The sequence below is a fragment of the Phacochoerus africanus genome, chromosome 10 (assembly GCF_016906955.1).
Source record: "Phacochoerus africanus isolate WHEZ1 chromosome 10, ROS_Pafr_v1, whole genome shotgun sequence".
Classification (NCBI taxonomy): Eukaryota; Metazoa; Chordata; class Mammalia; order Artiodactyla; family Suidae; genus Phacochoerus; species Phacochoerus africanus.
The window spans coordinates 103,003,474-103,029,301 of record NC_062553.1 but is presented as its reverse complement, the minus strand read 5'-3'; the positions used below and the strand labels follow the sequence as shown (position 1 = coordinate 103,029,301).

Sequence of the window (25,828 nt, the reverse complement as noted above, 5' to 3'; positions counted from 1 at the left end):
TTTCAAGAAGAAGGTATCACATCTCACAAATCTTTCTAATTATGAGTTCAGTTTTTACTACTTATTTTAGAAAATGATAAATTTCAGTCTCATATTTTATCTAGATCTGTATATATAAGGATGTTCCCTCAGAGAACAAGATGTAGTTATGATAATTATTTTTTGTTGATAAAACATCCATTTGAATATAGCCCATATTTTTGGCTATGTCTTTAGACTGTGAAATATATGCTCTTTGAGCACACAGCTGGAAGAAACAGGGTGTTTACCTTGATTTCACAGTAGGAAGAAGAAACATTAATAGACAGAAATTATGTAATCACCATTTAAATCAGTTGGTCTCCACTTCCTGTAATTCTGACAGAAATCATCCCAACTATAGAACAGATATGAGTACATGTTGCTAAATTTTTTTTTTTGATCTTTTGTCTTTTTAGGGCCGCACCCTCAGCATATGGACGTTGCTAGGCTAGGGGTCTAATCAGATCTACAGCTGCCGGCCGACATCACAGCCATAGCAACTCGGGATCCAAGCCTATCTGTGACCTATACCACAGCTCACAGCAACGCTGGATCCTTAACCCAGTGAGTGAGGCCAGGGGTCAAACCTGTGTCCTCATGGATCCTAGTTGGGTTCATTAACCGCTGAGCCATGATGGCAACTCTATGTTGCTAATCTGATTTGTGTTATTTGGTTATTATATATAAAATCTCTATACTGCAGAAGCAGTGTCTAAGAGTTCCACTCAAATGAGTTGATTTCCAATCATATGTAATAATGTTTTTGTTGAGTTCTTTCTAAACTTTACACAACCCCATTATTTCTAAAAATGCTTTTTTCTTTTCTCATAACTACATAAAAGGCAGCAACTTCTTTCAAAAGAATAATTTAAAGAGACATTTGATAAGCTAACTATATACAGTCTGCCATATTTTTCTTTTGCAAAGAAAATATTCATTTCAGAGTTTTCGCAAGTGAAACTAAAAATAAATACTTCAGGGAAATATATGAAACATTAAATAGATGTCACGTCCAAATCTGCTACAGGAAAAAAACTGACAAATGAAAACCAAAAACTTAGCTAAAATAAATCAGTTTCCAAAGGATCCAGAACTTATTGAAGGAATAATGACATGTAATCTTTGAAATTTCTGTACTTAAAAACTTGAGATCTGCAGACTTTAAAGGGAAGTTTAAATCAAATCTAGTTTGGTGAGTTCTTTAAAAAAAAACCAAAAACTGTTGTTGTAACAGGACCCAATATCCAGCTGTTCTGTGGTCAAATCTGTTTCTTTATCCCAAAGAGAAAAGTCTGAGGAAATATACTGCTAGTTTGCTTTTATTCCATAATGATCAAATACCTTATTTTTGCATTTCATAAAGGCAAAGCAAGCAATGCTTTTAAAAAAATTTGGGGTGAATTACTATTATATATTTCATATGTTTCAAATATTCAAAAGACTGAAATATATGGATTTGTTGGTTTGCAGTTTTTAGTAAAATGCCAAAAGGAAGAGGGAAGGTGTGCATACAGCATCTTCGGGCTTAAGAAGTGTGTTTAGGAAGTAAGCAGCCAAGAACAAGCCTGCTTCCGATATTGGCTCTGGCATTGGTAGGTATGGAACACCGAATGTCAGGTGTCAGGTCAGAAGTTGCAAGAGATACATGAGTCTATATACACATCCAAACAAACAAAGACTCATCCTAAAATGGTATTGGTTTTTCCAACAGTATAAATGAATTTATGGTTAGCATACTATTAGTATAAAATATTAGCAATTCTGTTATTTCTATGTCTTACTATAGAATTCTTTTTTTTTAAATGACAATAACAACAATAGCAGTAAAGTATTTACCTTTCTTCCTAGGTAGACATTAATGTAGAAGCATAACTGCATATATCCTAGGTGTCAATATGCATTGTAAATACAGCAGAAAAATAAAACAATTTAGCCTAAATCCAGGATTCCAATTGTAAAGTATTCTGAAATGGGGTGTTAAAATATTGGAGGACTTCTAATTTTAAAATTAGTTTTCAAAGCAAAGATTTGGTGTGATTGTGATTGAGTATTCAGCTATAACTTTTTAAGCTGTTGCTTCCACAAAATAATTGCGGAAAATACATTTTTCAGAATTATGATTCCAAAATAAATATTTAGAGGTACCAGAAAGCATTTCTAGGTCAAATGAAAAATCCAAATGATTATTGCAGAAGACCCAGTAGAGATGATTTTAGGACATTCTTTCTGGTGCCTGGCTGATGGCAAGTGACCCTGGCTAGTTTCATTCATTACTGGGCTGCTAACATGGATGCACTGGTCCCCAAAGCAACACCTGACAAGACAGAGAACAAAAAAATTGTCAGAGAGTACTGCTTGGTTACTGGAATCAACCATCTAATCATTGTGAAAACTAAGAGAGGTTAAAATAATTTCAATTAACACAAATTATATGGAATTCACACTACTAAGCTGTTTATTCAGGTATAACAGTTCCATTTCTGCTATCTACTCATCCATCATGGCAAAATGAAAAATAAGCTCTGTCCTAACAATGACAAACACACACAGTTTTAAAATAAAAATTCTGACCTCTAGATAGACTGAATAAAAAAATGAACAAAGGGAGATAACAGACAGATACACTTTATTTCTACCTTTCCTCCCTTCACTTCAAATAATTTGTTGGCATTTTACCATACATTTCCTCCACTATTATACAGAGAGTCTGGTCAGTAAATCCAAGTGAGAAAATGAGAATCTGAATCACCAGGTTCACGAAGCCAAGTGAAAAAGTCACTACATTACGTTATCTGACCCACTGTGGCTACTTGGAATGTAGCATTCCCTCAGTATGTTGTTATTCTTTACTTCTTATCATTCATATTTTACAATATGAATGTTCAATAGACCCAGGACAAATAAACTGAGAGTGGGGGTTTCCCTCATTCTTAGAAGGATAATTTTCAATTATATATTTTGTTACATTTTAAAGAGATAAAAGCAGTACCTGCAAGGAATTAAAAGATGTTTTATATTCATCGTTTCATTTCTGCTGAAATAAATAATTTAAACCACACATAATTCATAGCAATTTAGGCCCATTACAGAGTTCTAGCTTATTTTGTGATAGCTTCTAATTAAAACAGAGTGTTACTGCCACACTGAGTCTCGGACTTTGACAAACAGGTTTAATGAATAAAACGTCCTGACCTAAAAATGAAAACACTAATACAGACAAAGCTGCTAGCTGTTATGTTTCGAGTGTGTGGTATGGATTAAGTACATTTACTGAAGTTAAGAACTGTGCAGGGAAAACAACTGTAATTTCTTTTTTAAAGGAAGAAGTGAAGGATTTTTGAGAGAAATCTGAAATAGCATTAATTTCTCAAACTTCTGGGCCCCTCACTCCCAACCCCCCCACAAGAATTTAAACTCATCAGAATCACTTTTAAAGGATAAATGGTGGGATATTTTAATATAATCCTGAATATAGGTTAAGATTGAAAATGGGAATTGGGACCATAATTAATTATGTTGCCAAGTTTTTTGAACTTTAAGGAGACAGACTGAGGCAAATGAGGACACTTATAAGACTGTAACCTTATAAAAGGCCATGGGTTAAAACTTTGGTAAAATGACAGTATCTTTTGGACATTTGATTAATTCCATATGCAGAATGAGTGTGAGGAATTAATACCCTTTTGGTGTTTTCACTTCCTGAAACCACTGTAACAAGAGACTGACATAAAATCAAAACCAAATATAAACAGTCTTCACCTAGGGTTATGGCCTTATTATCACTCTTAATAAACAATAACGAGTGATAATAAATACTGATCGCCCTCAGTGCACTCTGCGCTGTACGCATATTTGCTCTCTATTTGCTCCCGCATCCATCCATCACGTCTTTCAAGATAATAAAACAATTCAATCCCATCAAATCCTCACAACTGCTCCCTCGGGAAGGATGTTTTATCTCTTCTTCTGCGAGCCCAGGGAGGATTTTACTTGTTTGAAGGGGGCGGAGAATGGAGCAGGGTCCTATTTATTTCCATTGACGACTCCCCTGGTTCTCACAGGCGCTCAGGGGTCGGGTGGGAGGAGAGGAGGAGGTGTGGAGATTCCCTCCTTCAGAAAATAAAAAGGGTTCAGGAAGCAAGGCGGGAGGAGGGGGGAGGGGGGAAAGAGGGTAGTGTGTTTTGGGGAATCAGCAACAAAATGAAGATATATATGTATATATTTTGTATGATTTAAAGGGATTGAAGGATGAGAAATAAATTTACAACCCAACTAAGTTGCTAAAAAGAACTCTGTTGAAAACAAACGACCTCCAAAACATTTCCTCAGGTCATTTCCCGCTCAAGGTCTTGGTTTCAGGGAGCTACTTGTACCCAGAGCAGGAGATGGACAGCGCCCCAAAGGGGACCGGGAGGGGAACCACGACCTAGCCCTAAAGACAGCTCAGCAGCAGCCCAGAGGTGGCCATGGTAAACTGCAACGGCCTCGGTGACTCTGGTGACGCGGGTGCTTGGAACTTAAGAAAATTCTCCCGCCTTTACCTCTGAGGTCTGGGGTGTGCAGTGAGTAAGGGGCTCAAAGGGCGCACAATGAAATGAAACCGCACCCTAAATTCAGCAGTTTTCGAAGGGCCCCCAAAAAGCAGCTGGGACCTGGAACCACTCGTTCGGATTCCTGAGGGTCAGGGCCGCCCCAGCTCCAACCCTGAGGGTAAAGCGAACTAGACCGAACCCCGACTCTCGAATGGGAGTCTAGGGCACGACGCCCCGTCACTCCATCTGGGGCGGGAAGGAACGTCCTCTTGGTGACCGCTCTGCTTTCCCCGCAAAAGTGGGATCGGGTCCCAGGCCCCCGTGCCCAGCTCGAGTAAGTTTCTCGCCTACTAAGCAGAGGACAAATGAGGAGCCAGAACGGCGGGGGGTCCGCTGGGTGAAGCCAGCACAGATCCGATCGTCCCCGGCTGTGCGGCTCCGGACAGCCCGCCTGGAACCCGCATCCAAGCTGCCGGCGGGCGAGCCTCGCGCGCTGTCCAGACCCCTAGGTTTCCGCCTCACTAGCAGATGTGCCCTGCAAGACCCCGGTCCCACAGTCTTTCTCCAGCAGTGGGAGGAGGCATGAACCCTGGGACGGATGCAGCGGCCCTCCCGGCAGGCGGGCAAAGAAATTGTCCAGGCCAAGTCGGGGATAAAGGCTTTACTGCTCCCGGGACTCAGCCGCACCCGGGGCATCGAACTCGGTGTCCCAGGCCTGTGCACTCTCTCCACCTCCTCCTAACACTGCTGGGGCCACCCTGCCGCGAAGCCACCCTGGAGAACCGAGGGAGACCTGCTCTACGCCCTCAGGAACCCAGGATCCGGCGCCTTTGCCCAGCGGTGACTGAGAACCTAGCGGGACCCCACAAAGTGAGGGGGTGCGTGCTTCCACCCCTACCCCCACCCCAAATAAGCCCTCGGGTGTGAACTCTCCTTGCGCTAGGTCTCGAGTGGCCGGCTAAGGTGTCTAAACATAGGAGGTTTGCTTTTCTCTTGTTACTTACCTTAAAATGTTTGCTTCTCCAGGGGAGAAGAAATATTCCTCCCCCAAGGTGTGGTGTGCGCAACAGTCCACGTCCCCGGCGCGGGCCAAGATACTAAGCACCAGTACTCATGAACCAAAGGGACTTGCGGAGTGAAGGGTGGATGGGTGGTGGAGGAGAAGGCAGTTAAAAGAGAAGAATTAAATCGGCCAAAGTGTCTCAACTTTGCGGCCGGCGCTGCAAACTTCAAAGGCGGTCGAGGACTGGCTGAGCGCCGCCGCCTAAGTTGCTGCGAAGTGGAGCGGGGAGAAGCGCGGGACTAGGGGATCCCCGGGCAGAGCCAGGGAGTGGCGGGAGGTCCTTTTAAATAGCAGGGAGAGTGCGGCGCTGGGCGGCGGGAGGATGCTTCAGCGGAGAGCAGAGCTGGCGAGGGCTCCGCGGCCGGCAGCTCCGGGCACTGGCGCCAGGCTGGGGAGCTGCGCTGGGAGAGCCGGGCGCACAGGGCGGCGGCGGCGGGTACGCTACTGGGTTCCCTCCGCTCTCTCGCGGCTCTGAGCTGGGAGTGTGTGATCACTCCAGAGTGTCACTGCCGAAGCCCAGAGTCACTCCCCCTCCCGCCTCACCACTGCCCGCCCTTCCCCTCCCTCCCCCTCCCTCCTCTGCCCACTGCCTCCCGCTCAGTTTCTCCCTCCCTCCCGCTGCGCGCCATCGCGCGCGCGCACCTCCCAACACACACCCCCGCCGCCCCCACTCACGCAAGCCTTCCCAACGCTCCCCAAACAGGGATCCTAGCTGGCGGCATCGCTGGGGAATGTACTCTAGTCCTTACCTCCCCGTCATTGGCGGGGAAGCAGATGGAGGCCCACCGAGACCCCCTCAGAGCTACGAAACTCAGAAGTGTACGCGGGACCATCACACTGTCTTCGAGACCTGGGTGCACAATAATGGGGAACTCTGGGGTTAATTCGAGGGCAGGGTGGGAAGACGAGCTAAATCTAGAAGGTTGGAGGCTGAAAGCAGAGTGTGCAAACTGTGTATTCATGTCCCATTTTTCACCCGGCCGCCTGCCTACCACAGCCTTCACTCGGGGAGCTCTTCCCTCTTGGCGCACTCCGAGCCTGAGCCTTCTCCGGTTAGAAACTCAGCAGCTGTTTTAACAATTGAAAAGCCGCCCTACAGGACCAGTGAGACAGCAGAGCGTGTGAAGCCGTTAAGGCTGACTAGGTAATTATGAGAAAAAGTTACCTAATTAGCAACCTGGCCATGGCGCATGAAAACAAAGGGGAAAGAAAGAAAAAAGACTAAGTTATTTAGTAATCTCACTTTTGCTACTGTGAACCTAGTTTCCAGCAAACCTGGAAATTTAGACACTTTAGATTCTCAGAACATATAGTTTATTAAGATTTAGTGTCAACAGTGAAAGTATGAAAAATAACTTGACTGCTTCTCATTGCCACAGAAAAACGAAGATGAAAAATCAATCCTACCGAGGTCATATTTTTGTTAAATACCTGGTCACAGAGGGCTGTCCTGTGCAGGTCCTGAATGAGAACACTGCAACAGGTGAATTTATAAAACGCACTCACTCCGCAAAATCATTGTATAAAAGACTTAGAATTTTTAAACGCCAAAAAGGATGTTGAGCTCACTGGGCCAACATTTTTATCAGTTGAAAGGGAAAAAGGGATGAGGTGGGAAAAAGGAATCTCTTCTCAGAAGATCTGGAGAAGTAACTTCTGCATTTAAGATATGGCCCCAAAGGGGTCATTGGAGAATTCATTAACAAACATTTATTAAGTGCCTACTGTGTACCATATATGTCTTGGCACTGAGATTTCAAGGTAAGACATGATTCCGGCCTTTAAGGAGTTCACAGCCTGGAGGGGAGACAGGCATCAATGAAAAGTTTATTAGTGCTATAATATGTGTTTTTACCTGTTTCTGTAGGAGCATGAAAAAGGAAGCGGCTAACTCCCCTTTAGAAGTTACTCTTGGTAGAGGTTTTAGTGTAGAGTTCTGAAGGATGAGGAAACGAATGCCAAGCAAACAAGGATGGGGGAGGAAAGGACTTCTACGAACAGAGAAAAGAAAAATGAAAAGGTTAGAAAAGTGTCAAAGTGCAAGGTCTGTCCTGGGAACTGGGAGAAGTTAGGTGTGGCTGGACTGCAGATGAAACAAGCAAGGCCAGGTCCCATCACACTGTAAAGGCCCAAAGAACCAGAACTTTCTGAAGGTGGTTGGGGAACTACTGAGGATTTTAAGCAAGGACAGATTTTAAGGTTTTTAAATGTCATCAAATATGAGTTTTGGAAAAGTACCTTTCTGGAATCATTGTGGAAGGCAGATAATAGTGAGGATGTTATTTCCAGAGGAAAATTTAACTCTAAGGTAGGGAAATCCAGCTGGAAGATCAGGACAGCTCTAGAGATGTTTAGAAAGAGAACTTCAGGACCCAGTGATTGATTGGTCATGGAGGGTAATGTAGAGGAGGAATAGTCTAGACTGCTTTCTAGGCATCTGGCTGGGGCAAGCAAATGGATGACGGTGCCATTTGCCAAGAGAAGCAAGGTATAGAGAGGAACAGTTTTAGGAGAAATTGAATGAGTTGTCTTAAATTTGTTGAGTTGGGGGCACATGTGGGCCATCTGAGTGCAGCAATATGTAGGCATCCAGAACCTGAGTTCTTCAGAGAGAAGATCCAAGGTGGAGTGATCCCTCAGGAATTAACAGCATCCAGATATGTCTTGAAGCCAGGGAGAATGGAAGGGCAGCCAGGAAGAGAAGACATAGGAAGGAACATGGCAGAACACCTATGTTCTAGGACTGGATGGGGGAAGAGAAGCACTCAAAAGAAACAGAGACCACAGAGGTAAGAGGAGACTAAGAAGAAGCAGTATTGATGAAGCTGAGAGAGTATGGGATTGGTGACCGGGCAGAAAGTGGCCAAGTGATTGAGACAATTGGGCTAAAAAGTGACTGCTACTCTTTTCAGAATGTCTCAGTGATCTTGGTCTAAGCAGTTATAGTTTCTATTGTGCTTGTGTAATAGATCCAGATAATAGCAGGTAGAGAAGGTGAGATCACAGGAACAGAGAACATAACTCATTTCCCTAGTAGTTTGGCCCTGAAGAGATGAAAAGATAAGAAAAGTATTTTTTTGTAGTTGTACTTCTGTTTTTCTTACGTGGGACACCGGATCTTATTTGCATGATGCTGAGGGGAAAGCAGGTGGAGAGGGAAAGGCTAAGGAGTCTAGGAAGTTCTCTGAGAATCAGTTTCTACCTCAATACTGTGGTGGCAACAGTATGTACCCCAGGATCTCACAGGGTTGTGTGAGTGCAAATAAACTAGGGATTGCGATAGTGCTTTAAAATTGCTATTGGGAAGAAAGTGAGTCCAAAAAAATGTTAGAGTGACTTATTAAGTCAGCCAATTAATGAGGGGGGAAGTTCTGTAAGAACTCTGGAAGATATTTTTGGGACAGCTCTGCCAAATATCCCTTGTTTTGAACATAAGGCTTTGCATATATCAATATAGCTGTCTTCTCAAAAACATATGCCAATGTACACGGTATTGTGTATATTTATATTTATTTATATGTTTCCTCAATATGTTTTGAGAGAATTGGGTGATGTGCCATATTAGTTAGAACATGCATTATTTAGTCAGACAGACTTGAATTTAATTCTAAACCCTAATAATTATTTGCTGTGGGACAAAGAGGTTAATCTCAATTGAGCTTCAGTGTTTTGTTTTTTAAATATAAAAATCGAACAAATTATAGCTAACTTACAGGTGTTTTGTGAGGATTAGGTTCTCCACTGTACTCAAGTGTTTGGTTGATACTTGATTATTTATAAATTTACTTTTAAACTATGAAATTTATAAATATTCAGTCAATTGGGAAAAAATTAAAAGTCCAAAACTATTATAAACTTAAGAGTGTAATTTAAGTCTATTTAAGAGCAGTCCTAGTTTAAGTCCATGTTCTTTTTTTTTTTTTTTTTTTTTTTTTTTTAGGGCTGTACTTGTGGCATATAGAGGTTCCCAGGCTAGGATCTAATTAGAGCTATAGCTGCTGGCCTACACAACAGCCAGAGCAACACAGGACCTAAGCAGCATCTATGACCTATACCACAGCTCATGGCAACACCAGATCCTTAACCCACTGAGCGAGGTGAGGGCTCAAACCTGCATCCTCATGGATCCTGGTCAGGTTCGTTAACTGCTGAGCCATGAAGGGAACTCCTAAGCCCCTGTTCTTAAGGTAGCACTTCTCAAAGTGTGGTCCACACACCTCTGGAAGTTCATGAGACCCTTTCAGGGAGGTCTTTTAGGTCAAAAGTATTATCATATTTATTCTAAGATGGCACTTTGCCTTTTTTTACTGTATATTTGCACAATAGTACAAAAGCAATGGTGGTTAAAACTGCTAGCACCTTAGCACCAATCAAGGCACCACACTGTACTAGTGGTTATTTATTAAATTTTAACCCGTGTCTCTATCTTTTTTATATTCTGTACAGCAAAGTGAGAGGCACACATAAAACCTTTCTGCTGAATAACCAATTTAGTGTTTGTCCTGAATTAAAACACTTGTGTAATTGAGCCATGAGCTAAATTAGCTGATTTTTTTCATGAAATACACTTTTACTTGAAAGAAAAACTGACAAACTATGGTTATTCACACTTGCATATCTGGCACACATTTTTTTCTAAAACAAATTAAGTGAGCCTGTCACTTCAAGGTAAACAACTAGCAGTATTTATTTCCAATGAAAAATTTGAGCTTTCAAGTAAAAAATATAGAAATTTAGAAAACTTTTATCTGCCACCATGAACTTGACAGCTTCCCAGTACACAGACTCTTTTCTAATAGCATTGTGATCTTTTTAATTAATGTGGTTTTTGATACTGTACAATGAAATGTATTGATATTTGCAAGATCTACATAATGTAGTGAGCATATTTTCCAAATGACCAATAATACAATGGATGTTCTAAAATCATGCATGAGTTAAGGATCCACTCAAAGCACAAGAGAGACCAATGAATTTCAATATAACAGAGTATGAAAAGTTAACTGATATGGTTTCACATTCTGCATTGCAATTATAAGATTTAAGGAACTACCACTTGTTGAGTTTTGGTGTAGCATCAAAGAAAAATATTCAAAATTATTTGAAAAGGTTATTAAAACTGTTATTTAATTTTCCAACTATATATCTGTATGAAACCAGATATTCCTCATTTACTTCAAACAAAACATATCACAGCAGACTGAACAGAAATGGTATAAGAATCCAGTTTTCTACTACGCCAGACATTAAAGAGACTTGCAAAAATGTAAAACAATGCCACTTTCCTCACTAAACTATTTTCTTTGGAAAGTACAGTTATTTTCAGAAAAAAATGATATTATTTATGTTAATGTAGATATGCTATGGTTCTTTTAAAATAACATGTATTTAAAAAATTTTTGTTTTAATTTCTAATACATTGCATACTGATAGAAATAACCCACATAAACAAAAACCGCTTGGGATCTTCAGTGATTCTAAGATTCTCAGTGATTTGAAGTGATTCCTGAGAACCACTGCCATGTGGAATAGATCTAAGCATGAAAACAAATTTAAAGATCATCAAAGCCTTATTAGAGTATTCTGACTAATGAACGGCCACCATCTCATGTGTATTTATTTGTCCAACATATTTCTTATTTTACACAAATGTAGATAGACTCATATATATATTATATATATTTAACACAAATGTAAATAGACTCATAGATATGTGTGTGTGTGTGTGTGTGTGTGTGTGTGTGTGTGTATTTAACTCTATAGAGTGTTGCAGTTAAGATTTCTACTCTGGGGACTAGAAGAAAAGAACTGGTGGAGACCATCATACAAATCTTGAAGCTTGGATAAAACAGTATCACACCAGGCCTGAGAATTCTACCAAATCAGTACTGGACATTCTTTTGTCTGTTGGCTCAATTTCATCCCTTCCTTACCTTACCCTCTCCACGGCAGAGGTTGTAACACAATTCTTGAAGTAGTTCTCTAAATTCCTTTCAGAATTAACGATTACTCTAATTTTTTTTTTTTTTTCCTTTTTAGGGTGGCACCTGCGGCATATGGAAGTTCCCAGGCCAGGGGTCAAATAGAAGCTGCAGCTGCTGGCCTATACCACAGCCACAGCAACGTGGGATCCAAACTGTGTCTGCAACCTACACTACAGCTCATGGCAATGCTGGATCCTTAACCCACTTAGTGAGGCCAGGGATCGAACCTGCTTACTCATGGGTAACAGCCAGGTTTGTAACCGCTGAGCCACAAAGAGAATTCCCAATGATTACTCTAATTTGCTGACTCCTACACAGGGAACCAATGTTAAATGGAAACATTAATCTTGAGTCACCATTCTTCCTGAGGGCCTTTATTCACGTCATAAGTATTTGTTGAGGACCTATTTATTATATGCCCAGCTCTATGCTAGCTGCTGGGAAGAAAAGAGTAAGCAGGGCACTTGCTCTCAGGAATCTAGTTTAGTAGGGAAGTAGGTAATTACCATGGGATATAATAAGGGAATAGTGGAGTGCTATGCAAATCCATGAGAAAGATGGGAGTGCGCAGCATCAGGGAAAGAGTCTTAGGAAAAGCAGTATCTAAATAAAAGATTTGAGACTCAGAGGATGGGTCAGTCACCTTGGGTTAGAAGGCTGGGGGTGTGGAGTCAATGAGGGTTTGAAGGAAGAAGAAACAGCATAGACTGTGACATATTCAGAAAATGTTACCTAAAAGACCCACTGCTATTGGAAATAACCTTAAGTTTAAAGGTGCAGGAAAGATCAATATATTTTTCCTGAGTTTTAGCTTGTTTGAGAAGTAGAATGAGATATTTTAAAATCATTATAGTTCATTTAAATAAATTTAATGTAATCAGAATTATCATCTTACAAAAGAATCACTGGATTAAAATTAAAAATTTTGTTAGAAACCTGAAACATAATTTTGCATGTCTTTTCAAAGATTAATTCAGTATATCAAATTTTTTTTAATCTTTCTTCAAGGCACTGAACTTAATGCTAAAGAGTACAAAACAAAATCTAAAGTATAGCGTTTGGGTAAAGTCCACAATATGAGTTCAGATATATTTTCTTTCCTTCCTTTAGACATTCAATAAATATTTATTGAGTGCCTATTACCCAACACATCCTGATGCTATATTATTAAAAAGACATGTTGCCCTGCCCTCAGAGAGCATATAACATAATAGTGACAGGTCAGTTGGCTTTCAAATATTGGTCACAACATAAGACACCAAGTGATAATTGCCAAGGGAGTAGTAAAATTTGCTGGATGTAACTTTTTCACCATTGGAAATGGTTTGAATTGATGGAAAGGTGAGTGAGAGCTGAAAGCCAGAGAAAAGTTCAGGGGAAGGAAGTATCAAGATGCATTAAGTAGCAGAAAATAAAATAGTTTAGCTGGGATGTGTTTGGTAGTGGAATTAATCTAATAAAAGAAATTAGATATATAAATTCAGCAGATTGGAGTGATCATGTTATAAGTCAAGGTTTGGGTTTCATTCCTCTTGGCAAGGAGTAAAGCATAAATGAATAAAACATTAAAGCAAGGATTGTTTGCCACACTTAAGAACAACACTCCTGGTTTGTACAAGAGTCATTCTTTTGATTATAGTAAATAGGTCCCTCTTGAATAAAATCTCCTGTTTATCTCACTTCAAAGTATAGTCTTTCCTTGGTAACTCTGAGTGACTGTTTCCAGGACCTGCTGTGGATATCAAAATCCTCTGATCCTCAGGTTCCAGAGTCAGCCTTTCCTATCTGTGGTTCCTCATCTATTGATTCAGCCAACCTAGGTTCATGCAGTGCTGTAGTATTTATTGAAAAAAGTTCATGTATAAGTGGACCTGTGTAACTCAAACTTGTGTTTTTCAAGGATCAACTTATATATTTGCTCATTCATTGCATTTCCTGTGAATAATTTTACTAATGGATATATTACATCTTATCGGTTATGTGATAGAAAATGTTAATCCAGAAAAACATTTCCTGAGTGCATCCAATGTTCTGGAGGAAGGAATCCATTGGTGACAGCCTTTGGTATTCCACCAGTAATCTTTGGTCCAGGCTTGCTGACCAAATAACCATGGATTGTTTTCAATAGCTTGCACTGTGTCAGTTATGTAGTGATGGCAGATCAGATTGTGCAAGCCAAGCTAGCAGCATTGTGGTGAGGATGCTGGGCTATGTGCACACACAAAAGAGATTCAAAAAACACTGGACCAGTCTAGAGTAGAAAAAGGGCTGAAATAAACAGGGGTGGGGAGATATTCTTAGATATAACAAGGAGTCCTGGATTATGTGATTAATATGTTCCTATAATTTGAGATCATTAAAAAATTTCTTTGTTTTCTACCTCCCGTGGCTTGTTTGGTCACAGCTAAGAAGAAAACTCTTTCATGCAGAAAGTTTGGCTCAAGTGCCTGGTAGCTACATGCCAGTGATATCATACTGCCTTAAGGCCATTCAGACAAAGCCTGGTTATTTTTTAAATGTTGTGAGGCCCAGTGTCATCAAATAGAGTGGAAAGAACACAGGCTTTTGAATCAGAGGTCTTATGTACAGTGTCCTACATTGCCCCTTAACAACTTGGAGACAGTATGACTTGGGAAGTTAATCTGATTAACTTCTCTCTCTCTCTTTTTTTCTTTTTAGGGCTGCATCCATGGCATATGGAAGTTTCCAGGCCAGGGGTCAAACTGGAGCTGCAGCTGCTGGCCTATACCCTAGCCACAGCAATGCAGGATCCAAGCCCCGTCTGCAGGCTATACCACAGCTCTCAGCAATGCTGGAACCTTGAACCACTGAGTTAGGCCAGGGATTGAAGCTGAGTCTTCAGGGTTCACTGGGTTCATTTCTGCTGCATCACAATGAGAACTCCTATTTAATCTCTTTCAAGCTCCGTCTTATTATCTGTAAAATGGAAATAATAATAATTCCCTGAGAGGAATTTTATTGTCAGAATTAAACTGTTTTGAATATGTAAGCTAGATACATAAATAGGGACTAAATAAGTGCGCATTCTTGTTCCCTGAATTCAACTTGCCTTAAAATGTACCAAAACATTTGCCCCTGCCTAATGAGAAAGCACTTTGTAAGTGAAAACATAAAATGAATAGAATCATTCAAAACCTGCTCTAATGATCAAAAGGAGTGATTTCATGTTTACAAAATGTGCAATATCTAATATCCTTCCTTTTACAAATTTTATCTAGTTGATTCCTCTAAACAAAGAGTGAAAAACAAAATTTTCCACATTTCACAAATGAGGAAACTGAGGTTTAGGGACAGAAGTGACCCTGAATCCTGTGTGATCCTGAAGCCTCTGCTCTTAACCAGCGCCCCAGGCTGTCCAGGTATATTACTTAGAACCTCTCTATCAACTATTTTCACATATTCATTTCTCTTTTTGATTCTTTCGTGTTAATAGGCAGTAAAAAACAAGAAGATTTTACCACAGAATTTGAGTTGGTGGCTCCTTGTCACTCTATAAGAGCAAATTTAACCACATATAACTGATTTCACAAAGTGTACCAATTTGTCAATTCTAGCCCCAGACTTCCCAGGTCTCAAGTCTGCAAGATTCAACCAGAGGGAGGGAAGAGTCCAACGTGATTTAGCTGCTTGAGTCTTTTACTCAAAAATCATTTAAACTCCATCCAATTGACATAGTATGGGTCCTTCCCTAATGGTATTGATAAACTAGTTTGTCTAGGAAAACAGTGTGGCTAAGAGGGCTAACATAATTTTAAAAAATTTTCACATGTGCAGCTCATGAAAAGTAGACATGTGATTACATATATGTTTGATTCAACCAATTTCCATGTTTCCATTACAAGGAACTTGTTAACCTTAGAGCTCAATTACTTGAACAAAAAAGAAAGAAAAGAAAAGAAAAAAGAGGAATCCCAGCATTAACCTTTTGACTGTCTAATCCCTGTTTTATTAACTGGGTGGTTTCCATGCCTGCCACAGTTTACTGCTCACTTTTCCCCACAAGAGTAATCATCAGTAGGTACTGTCATGATGCTCATTTTAGAGATAAGGCTACTGAGGCTGTCAGAACTTGTCAAGTTTCTTGCAACAAGAAATTTGGACTCAAACAATGCTTTTGGCTATGACACTCTCTCCTTCCCTTTGGAATGGATTCTAGGTAATCCCTCATAAACATGGGGAGTGAACTAAAGAATTCAAGAATAAGCCAAGTACAGTCATATCAACATCCGTTTTTAACTGTTTCTTGGTAGTATGGCATATTAAAAATTTCCCTCTGAGAAAATAAAACTTTTCTTGAACAGAATAGTATTCTGTTAAAATTCTATTAAGCTTCTCAGAGTGCATTAACAGACTCAAATATATTAAATTCCTTACTGGATTAGACCAGTTAACACTGGATTTTGTCACATTTCTAGTTTTAAATATCACAACTAGGAAACAAGTATATTAATATTTACTTCATTGTGCCAAGTCAGATTCTATTATAAAACTAGATCAAATAGGAATCACTGCCCTATAAAATTCAAAATCTGTATGTGCAAGGTAATGAGAAACAGAGGTGGTTCTCATTTTCTGAAGTAACTTCTTGCCTCTCATATGCTCTATTGAAGAAAAAAATTGCACTATTCCAGGTCACTTAAAAGGAGTAAAGCCATTTCTTCTAGATAATAAATTTTAAGTGAACCACTGAAATTATTCTGAGGAAACAGCTTTCATTTTTTTTTTTGACTTAAAAAATTGTGTCTGCTTTGTTATTATTATTATTGCATAGTTAATTTACAATGTTTCAGCAAGTTGTTGTACAATAAACAGACCCAATCACACACATTTCCCTGGGCTATACAGTAGGTTCTCATTGCCCATCCATTCCAAATACAACAGTTTGCATCCCCCAAAACCCCCAAATCCCACTCCCTCCCCTTTTTCTCCCAGGAAATCCAAGTCATCTCTTCTTGCCCATGATCTGTTTCTGTTTTTTGTTTCTTTGTTTGTTATTTTTAGATAAGATTATCTGTTCCATATTTTAGATTCCACAAATAAGTGGTATCATATGGTATTTGTCTTTTTCTTTCTGGCTTACTTCACTTAGTATGAGTCTCTAGATCCATCCATATTGCTGCAAATGCATTAGTATGTCTTTTTTATAGCTGAGTAATATTCCATTGTATATATGTACACATCTTCTTAATCCATTCATCTGCCAATGGACATTTAGGTTGTTTACATGAACTAGAACAGAATATTTTAAAATTTGCATGGAAACACAAGAGACCCTGAACAGCCAAAGCAATATTGAAAAAGAAAAACAAAAATGGAGCAATCAAGCTTCCTGACTTTAGGCAATATTACAAAACAATATGGTACAGGCACAAAAACAGAAATATAGACCAATGGAACAGGATAGAAATCCCAGACATAAACCCAAGTACCTATGGGCAACTAATCTATGAAAAGGAGGACAGAACATGCAGTGGAAGAAAGATAGCCTCTTCAATAAATGGTGCCAGGAAAACTGGAAAGCTGTATGTAAAAGAATGAAAGTAGAACACTATCTAACACCAGATACAAAAATAAACTCAAAATGGATTAAAACTAAAATATAAGGCCAGACACTATAAAACTCCTAGTGGAAAACATAGGCAGAATGTTCTTTGACATAAATCACAGCAACATCTTGTTTGATCTAGCTCCTAGAATAATGAAAATAAAGACATAAATAAACCAATGGGACCTAATCAAACTCAAAAGCTTTTGTACAGCAAAGGAAAACATTAAAAAAACAAAAAGACAACCCACAGAATGGGAGAAAATCTTTGCCAATGATGCAACAGACAAGAGCCTATCTCCAAAATATGTGAACAACTCGTGTAACTCAACAACAAAAAACCAACCCAATTGAAAAATGGTCAGAAGACCTAAATAGACATTTCTCCAAAGAAGACACATGGATGGCCGACAGGCATATGCAAAATGCTCAATATCGCTAATTAGAGAAATGCAAATCCAAACTACAACGAGGGATCACCTCACACCAGTCAGAATGGCCATCATTAACAAGTCAACAAATAACAAATGCTAAAGGGGGTCTGGAGAAAAAGGTACCTTCCTTCACTGTTGGTGGGAATGTAAATTGGTACAGCCACTATGGAAAACAGTATGGAGGTACCTCAGGAAACTAAATATAGAGCCACCATATGATCTAGCAATTCCACTGCTGGGCTTATATCCAGACAAAACTTTCATTAAAAAAGATACATGTACCCCTGTGTTCATAGCAGCACTATTCACAATAGGCAAAACAGCTTCATTCTGATAGTCTGATGTGAATCTTAACACTCTTGGTGTTATAAAGGAAAAATTTGATTTTTGCCAATATAAATTTAGATTATTGGTCTAAATCAACTTCATTTATTCAGATTAATCCTTATATGACATATTCTCTCTATAAAATATTTCCAATATAAAACCTCAAATTTTTTCTCTTTTTTTCTTCCTAGCATTTTATCAATAACTCTGTATTTCCAAGTACCTAAATTTCTATTAAGGTGATAATCACAGTGGTATCATATCACTTCAAATCCCCAAACTTTAAACTACTCAGTCAAAACCTGAGGGAATTCCTATTGTGAAGAAAATGAACATTTAGGAGTTGGACATTTTTTATGCAATTAAAAGAGAACAACATCATGAAAATGCAAATAGGTTGGAAACTCAGAGGTCATTTGAAACATTAAACTCCAAAGAACTCATTTGTACATCTGTCAAAACATAAAAAAATCATTCCAATTTTGAAAGTACTTTTCAAAAACCTTATCTATGTGGGAAACTGCATGCTGACCTATGAGGAATGTGTAATTTGTGTTAAATACAAAGTCTCATTCAAGAACTAAAGACAATCTTTTATCCCATCAATTCTACACCAGAATTTCTGTGATTTATTTTTAGTGAGAATGTTCTTAAGGGAATAGGTGATGTGGGATCCAAGTGCAGAAAGAATTTCAAAAGTGCTAAAACGTTTGATTCTGTTCATTTTTACATGAGCAAATACATTTATAAACCTACTTTCTCCTCTGTATTTTGAGGCAAGTCCAAGAATGTACATGTAGCAGAAAAAACACAAGAAAATGAATAAAGGCAATGGGAGGTAGGGAGAAAAAGGAGAGAAAAGAGAGAAGAGAGAAAAGAGAGCGTGGATAAGAATTTAAACTAAACAATGATGAGAAAATTAAGACAGGTGGCAAAATGATTAGGCTTAAGGATAGTCAGTGGAGTACATGGAAGCAGAGGATTTGAGAAGTAAAGGAGGCAGGAAAACACAGAGGACCATGTGCATCAGAGGAGTCAAGAAACCCAAGATAAAAGGGTTGATATATATGACTTAGCACCACATCTAGAGGTAACATCACAGAGTCAATATTTATGTAATGAGAAAACAAAATGGTATGATGACATCTACTGGGGTGGAAAGTAGCATATTTTAAGAATTCCATCTCACCACCAGTTAGAAAAGCTTCAAAGAGTTGCTTGATTTTCATGGGAAATTTGAGTGAAAGGAAAGAAGATAGAAAGCTGAAGTGGGGAGGATCTTGAAGTTAGAGGGGTACTCTTGGTAAAAGGAGAGAAAGTAAATTGGATTGTGTATTTGCACCAAGTGGGATTTGAGCCAGTATGCCTTAAAGCTGAATTTCCCAAAAGTTTTCCATATTTAAACAGTCTTTACTATTACTTACTTGATTTGTTTAAACTGTAGACGTTCTTTTTTATTAAATAGCTTACTTTAAAAGGAAATTAACAGTCTAAACAGTGATATCTCTTTCACATTCTGGTTTTTTTTTTCTTATACACATTAAATAAAATATTTGCTATGGTACCACTTAAAATAATATCTTATGTATGACATAGCTGCTTTGTATACATGGGAAGTGAGATAGCCTTTCCTATCTGATCCACAGTGGTGGGAAGCTGCTGAAGGACCCTAAAGAGGCAGGAAATATACAGGAAAGAGAGCAATGGGCAGTGAGCTCCTGAGGCTGGAAGAATGGGGATCGAGATGGTCCTCCTTGAGGTCTGGCATGGAGGTGGCACAATGTCACTTCTGCCCCATTCTATTGATCAAAGCAAATCACAAAGCCAGACTAGATTTGAGATGTGAGGTAGATTCCACTTCTTGACAGAAGGATCTGTAAAGAGTTTGTGGCCATTTTCAATCTATGCCAACTCATATAATCACAGTCTCAAAAACTCAACAGAAAGTCATCAACATAATTCAAAAGAGGTGATATTAATTTGGAATGCCACTTTTTTGTGCTTTTGAAGATATATTTGGGGCTAAGTTTTACAGAATTAGGTCAGTTATAAGAGGAATATAGCGACAGTTTTGTTCTAACTCTCACTTTTATTTTGGGATGCTGATTCCTGTAGATTGTACTTGATATAAGTATACACACTCCCAGAAATACACACACCCCTCCAGGTCTATTATGGGTTTCTTGCACTGAGTTTGTTCAAGTGAACTAGAAAATGGGAAGAACCAAATTAAAGGCCAACTTAATTTAGCTTAACCTAAAGTAAACATAAAATGTCTTGTTTTTATATGGCATCCCTAAGTGAGTAAAACACCTAATTCACGCATCTCAAGAGACAAATGTTCATTTAGGGAGGAGGAATAGTTCTGCTTCAGAGTGGAGGTAAAGGATTTATATTCCACTTAATTCTTAACTAAGAGTAATGTTATGGTGTTTTAGCAAACACTTCTAGTATATTTTTGTTATTATAAAAGCATAGAAAAGAATAATTTATAAATTCTATTGACCAGGGCTTGAGAAGCAGTGGAAAGCTCACAGGTCTTCCTAAAAAATAATGAGGGGTAAAAACCTCATTGCTAGGGTTTGGGAATGAGTCTCTTTTCAATGTCTTTACATGTATGAGGCTCCCCTTTGAATATATAAATACATAGGCTATACGTACAGCATTTTGTGCCTGGCGCTAAGTTCTTTTGACTCTGATTTGTACCCACCTCTCTCGCGCTCCCGGCTTTGTGGCGTTGATGCTGGGACCTGACAAAACATATTTTGGCTTTGCCAGCTGCTCCGGCTCAGCTCTGCCAGGGGATGCTGGGGGCAGAAAGCAAGACTGGAGGAGGGAGGAGGAGCACTTCCTTCCTCAGCGCTTCCTGTTTTATCCCCTGTGCTGCTTTCACTTGCTCCGCCCCAGCGGGGCTTCGCCTCTTGGCCATGGTGGTATTTTGCAGTAGTAGCAGTTGGTGCCTACTCGCAGTTTTCTGTAGAGTCAGCCTCATCAGACCCTGTTAGGGACACTGGGGTCCTGTCCTCAGAGGTTCAGGTCGCAGGTCACAGTTCAGACACAGCAGTGTGAGTTTGATTGTCTCATCCAAAAAGATCTGAGCTTCAGCTCCTCTACACTTTGAACTCCAGGCTGGTAGATTAAATAATACCACCTCTTCTCCTTGTGCCCTGGGGGGCCCTCTGCTTTCTCAGTTGCTACCTCTGGGAGACCTCCATGTTCCCTTTTTGCCCTTTTCAGTTCTCTGGTTATATTAAATTCTATTTAAAGAATAGACAGGTTTCTTTCATCTGATTGGACCCTGACTGAATAGGTGACCAAAGAGTAACACAGATGATCACTTAAAACATTCATCTTGATTATTTTAAGCATGATCTTCAAAATTCAGAATGTACCTACCAGAAGATTTCAAAGAACACAATCTCTTAAGAACTTTCAGGGTTTACAATGTTTCTTTGAAGAGCTTTAATATTAAAGAAAGTCTCTAACATTAAAGCCACATACTTAAGATAATGTAGACTTTTCACCTAAACATTTGGAAGAACTTGGAAACAGTGACACTTTTAATTAACCTGAAAAATAATCTTGTGAATATGATAGGATGTAAATATCACACAAAAGACTAGCAAAGATTAAGAATGTTTCAAGTATATGAACAATGGTTTCAAGTAAATGTAGGGGAAAATCCAAATAAATAATTTCACATGTATCCAAGTTGAACAAGGGCATGTAGATGAAAAAGGTAAAACAACTGATTTTCAATGGATTGTGGTTTCAGCTGGAACATGTGAAAACAGGAACCATTTAGTTACTATGTTTTTGAGCAGAAGACATAAAACTTTGGGCTTCACTGGGCCTTCTGCTCCCTGGGAACAGGGGGGCGGGGAACGAGGGAGGTACTGTGTTCTGAGAATGATGGCCTTTTCAGACTTATGACAAAATCTCAGTGAGTGAGTCACTCTTAGTAGTAAATACAGTAAACAGTGCAAGCTGACCAACTAGTTATTTCTGGCTTTAAAAGTGTTAAGTGGAACGTTAGACTGGAGGAAGGTGTGAGAGGCTCTTAGAGACTTTTATAAAAAATTACATAATATATTGCATATAAATATATAAATATGTTTGGAAGGATAAACAAAAAAAATGATAACATCTGTTGCCCCTAGTGAGGGGAGCTGAGTGGCTTGGGGAAGGGAGTGGGAGAAGGACCTGCCTTTCATTGGGTACCCATTTGCATATTTAAAATTGAGTATAAAGTATATATAGTACCTATTCAAAAATTTTACAAAAGCCAACCAAATGTTTAATTCATATTTGTATTTTTTTTTCACAGTTTCCAAATGGCTCTCACTTCTGTAATTCTCGCCGCTCGTCACTAAAAGCCTGTGAGGCAAATGTGGCAGAATTCTTCTCATTTTAGGCACATAAACCTGAGGACACAAATGTCTGACTTCTTCAGTTATCATACAAACAATTATAGCTTAGGTTAAAAACAATGTTTTCTTGCTCCAAATTTCTATCATTTTGCACTGCCTTAGGTGGGCTCAGGACTACAAAACAGATTTGGTAGAAAGAAATCCAGCCTTTACAAAACTGAATTTACAAGGCAAGCTCTGGCCTATGTATTTACATACCTGTAGCTATATACCATTGGTAGAAAGACTGTTAGAATTGCACTCACAGTAATCTATAGACAAAAGCTCCATGCTACAAATTACATCATGTATTCAGTAATGATAGACTTCCTTCTAGCCCAGGGTTGAGGACATTATATGCATGTTTGCAATTTTTTTTTTTTTATCTTTTAGGGCTGCACCCCTGGCATATGGAAGTTCCCAGGCTAGGGGTCAAATCAGAGCTGTAGCTGCTGGCCTGTACCACAGCCACAGCAACATGGGAGCCTAGCCACCTCTGTGACCTATACTAACAACTCACCGCAATCCCAGATCCTTAACCCAATAAGCAAGGCCAGGGATTGATACTACTCAGGTTTGTTACCGCTGAGCCACAATGGAATTCCCACTTATGTTTGCAATCTTAACTAAAAATTATAGACAAATATTCTCCCCATTTTGCAGATGGGGAAATTGAGATGCAAAAAGGTTACATAACCAACGTATTAGGTTAAAAAAATTGTAAGGCAAGGATTTGTCATCAATTCATCTTTCTCAAAGCCCATTCTTTTTCAAGGCATTGAGCTAGTTGCTCCAGTGGATGTATAGATAAATAAGAAAGCAAGTGTCTCAAAGTAGAAGCAGAAGTGTGCATTGTGTGGTATGGAGAGGAGTGGATGATGGGACAGAGAGAAGACAAGTACTGTGAAAACTCTAAAATGGATGAATCCAAATAGCATACAAGAAATGTGAGTAAATGCCATAAGGGTTTAAGAGAGAAAGCAATCAGTCTCTTTTTGATGAGTTAGATCTGGCTTCATTCATGAGAGAGTGAGGGTGAAATAGACATTGAAGAATTACTAGGAAATGAAATATGGAGAGGATTTGGAGTCATGAATGGGAGGAAAGCAAAACATGGCAGATGGAACAAGTGACTGTTTTAACCACTGGCCAGTGTCTGCAACATAAACTATGCTACTAAAAAAAAATTGTCTATTTAGGTCAAGTCTCTGATTATAGGAGCACTAAGTGAGAATCCCTTCAGGGGAAAATAGTACAAAAAAAATACACAAACAATGTTTAAGTTGTTGAATGAATGCATGTAAGCTGACAAGGAGAGAAAGCATGAGAACTCTCCCCCCATTTTCTCGTTGGACTCTTGAGTTAGGTTATTATCTTACTGTAGTAATTATTTAGTGATTGATTGTGGTTAAAAAAAATTAACACTATTAGAACAATAAGAATGCTAAAATAATGCTTTACCATGTCAACAAGCTTGCTCCAAGTCCAAGGAGAATGGCAGACTCCAGAACTCCTGCTACCAAATATCTAAGTCCCTCAGTTTAGAGTAGTTTGCAAACTCCCCTCCCTAGATATATCAAACTTTTGAAAGGATATCAGGAGTTCCACAAACAATGAAGATTAAACTGCCTGAGAAACTTAATCATCAATTTTATCTGTTTTGTTTTGTTTTGTTTTGAGAGACACACCAGCAGCATATGGAAGTTCCCAAGCTAAGGGTCAAACTGAGCTACAGCTGCTGGCTTATACCACAGCCACAGCAACGTGGGATCAGAGCCACGTATGAGACTTCCACCACAGCTCACGGCAACACCAGATCCTTAACCCACTGAGCAGGACCAGAGATTGGACCCCCATCCTCAGGGATACTAGTCAGGCTCATTACTGCCGAGCCATAAGGGGAACTTCCAATTTTATCTGCCATTTATTTATTTATTTATTTTAGGGCCACACCCATGGCATATGGACGTTTCCAGGCTAGAGGTCTAATTGGAGCTAGAGCTGCTGGTCTACACCACAGCCGCAGCAATGCCAGCTCCAAGCCACGTCTGTGACTCACACCACAGCTCATGGCAATGCCAGATCCTTAACCCACTGAGTAAAGCCAGGGATTGAACCCACAACCTCATGGTTCCGAGCCAGATTCATTTCCGCTGCGCCACAACAGGAACTCCTTATCTGTATTTTACATTGTGATTCCAGATAAGACTTCATTAATTTTTTTTTCTTTTTTTTACAACCCTAGGTAGAACACATACTGCATTGAAATACCTTCTCAAGGTTGCAAGACTTGGAAATTCTAAGCCAAAGTGAGAGTGCTCAGACAAGTTGCAAATGAAAAGAAGTAAGGGTGGTCAGAGACAGCACAGTGTAATGGAAACAGCACTGGGTAGGAAGATGTGACAAATGATTCTACAATGTGCTATTAACAACAGGGGAGATTTGTGTCTATGTAGTGAGATGACCTTAACAACGAAATCTGACCTCTCAGGACCCCTTTTTCCTCATCTCTATGATGTGGGAATTGAAACAATGATCCTCACTTGTCTAGCTATTTCCAATTATGTACTAAAGACTTTCTAGGATTTAGGCACACTACTATGTATTTATTCTATGCAGTTAGCCATTTTGGACTATTTTGGATCAAATGTTACATTTGATATTGGCTCTAAAAACCGAGCTGAAGAACTCATTTCAATTTATGAATGACTAGAATTATCCAGCAAAAAGGAAAGTAATTGCTCCCATAATTCTGTATAATCTATGATAAGTTACTTTTTTGACATAAATATTATAATGTGTAAATACATGCACAGGCTGAGTGTAAAGCCATGAATGTACAGAGTTTCAACAAGCTAATTCATTTATTCAGACCCCGTTAAAGGTTACTGTTGATTACCTCAGGATGACCCAAGTGTTAAGATGTGGTGATTACTGTAGACTTGTCCATCTAAGTACATAGAAAATATAATTTGATAGAACTGCCCTACTATTTCATAATATGGTTTATGTGTATGACCATGTTATTGACTTGCTTAGATAAAACCACTGTTATCTTATAGTTCACAGAGCAAAAACAAAACAGAAAAACCTATTTAACCAAGCCCAGAAGCCCTTATCTCCCCACTGTGGTAGGTTTGATTACTTTTTAAAATCCATACTACATACATTTTTTCAACACCTATGATCTCTTCAGTGCATGTTGGTCATGGCTATATACTAGGCATTGCATTAGGCACTGTATTAGCCATTAGGTTATGGCTGTGCACAAAATAGACACAGGCCCAATTCGTGAGCATATAGATAGGTAAATAGGCAATAACAATTATGCATGATTTACAATGTGTAAGATGCCACTGGAGGTATATAAAATACCTGACCCAGGTGCAGTAAGATAGTGGAGATTTTCTGGAGGAAATGACATGTGAGCTGAGAGACGTGGTAGATGAGAAGGAATTAGCCTTGCAAAAGGGTTGAGACATGGGAAAAAGT

The 25,828-nt window shown here is 39.2% G+C and overlaps 1 protein-coding gene across 1 annotated transcript in view; it reads right to left on the bottom strand.

Annotated features, from left to right (window-relative positions):
- The window catches only part of NDNF (neuron derived neurotrophic factor), a 39,299-nt gene extending 33,176 nt beyond the window's left edge, over positions 1 to 6,123 (bottom strand). Inside the window, exon 1 of the mRNA XM_047799229.1 lies at positions 5,558 to 6,123. The gene's annotated coding sequence lies outside the window, so the exon portion shown is untranslated. The remainder of the gene's footprint in view (positions 1 to 5,557) is intronic.
- Positions 6,124 to 25,828: the final 19,705 nt, after the last annotated feature.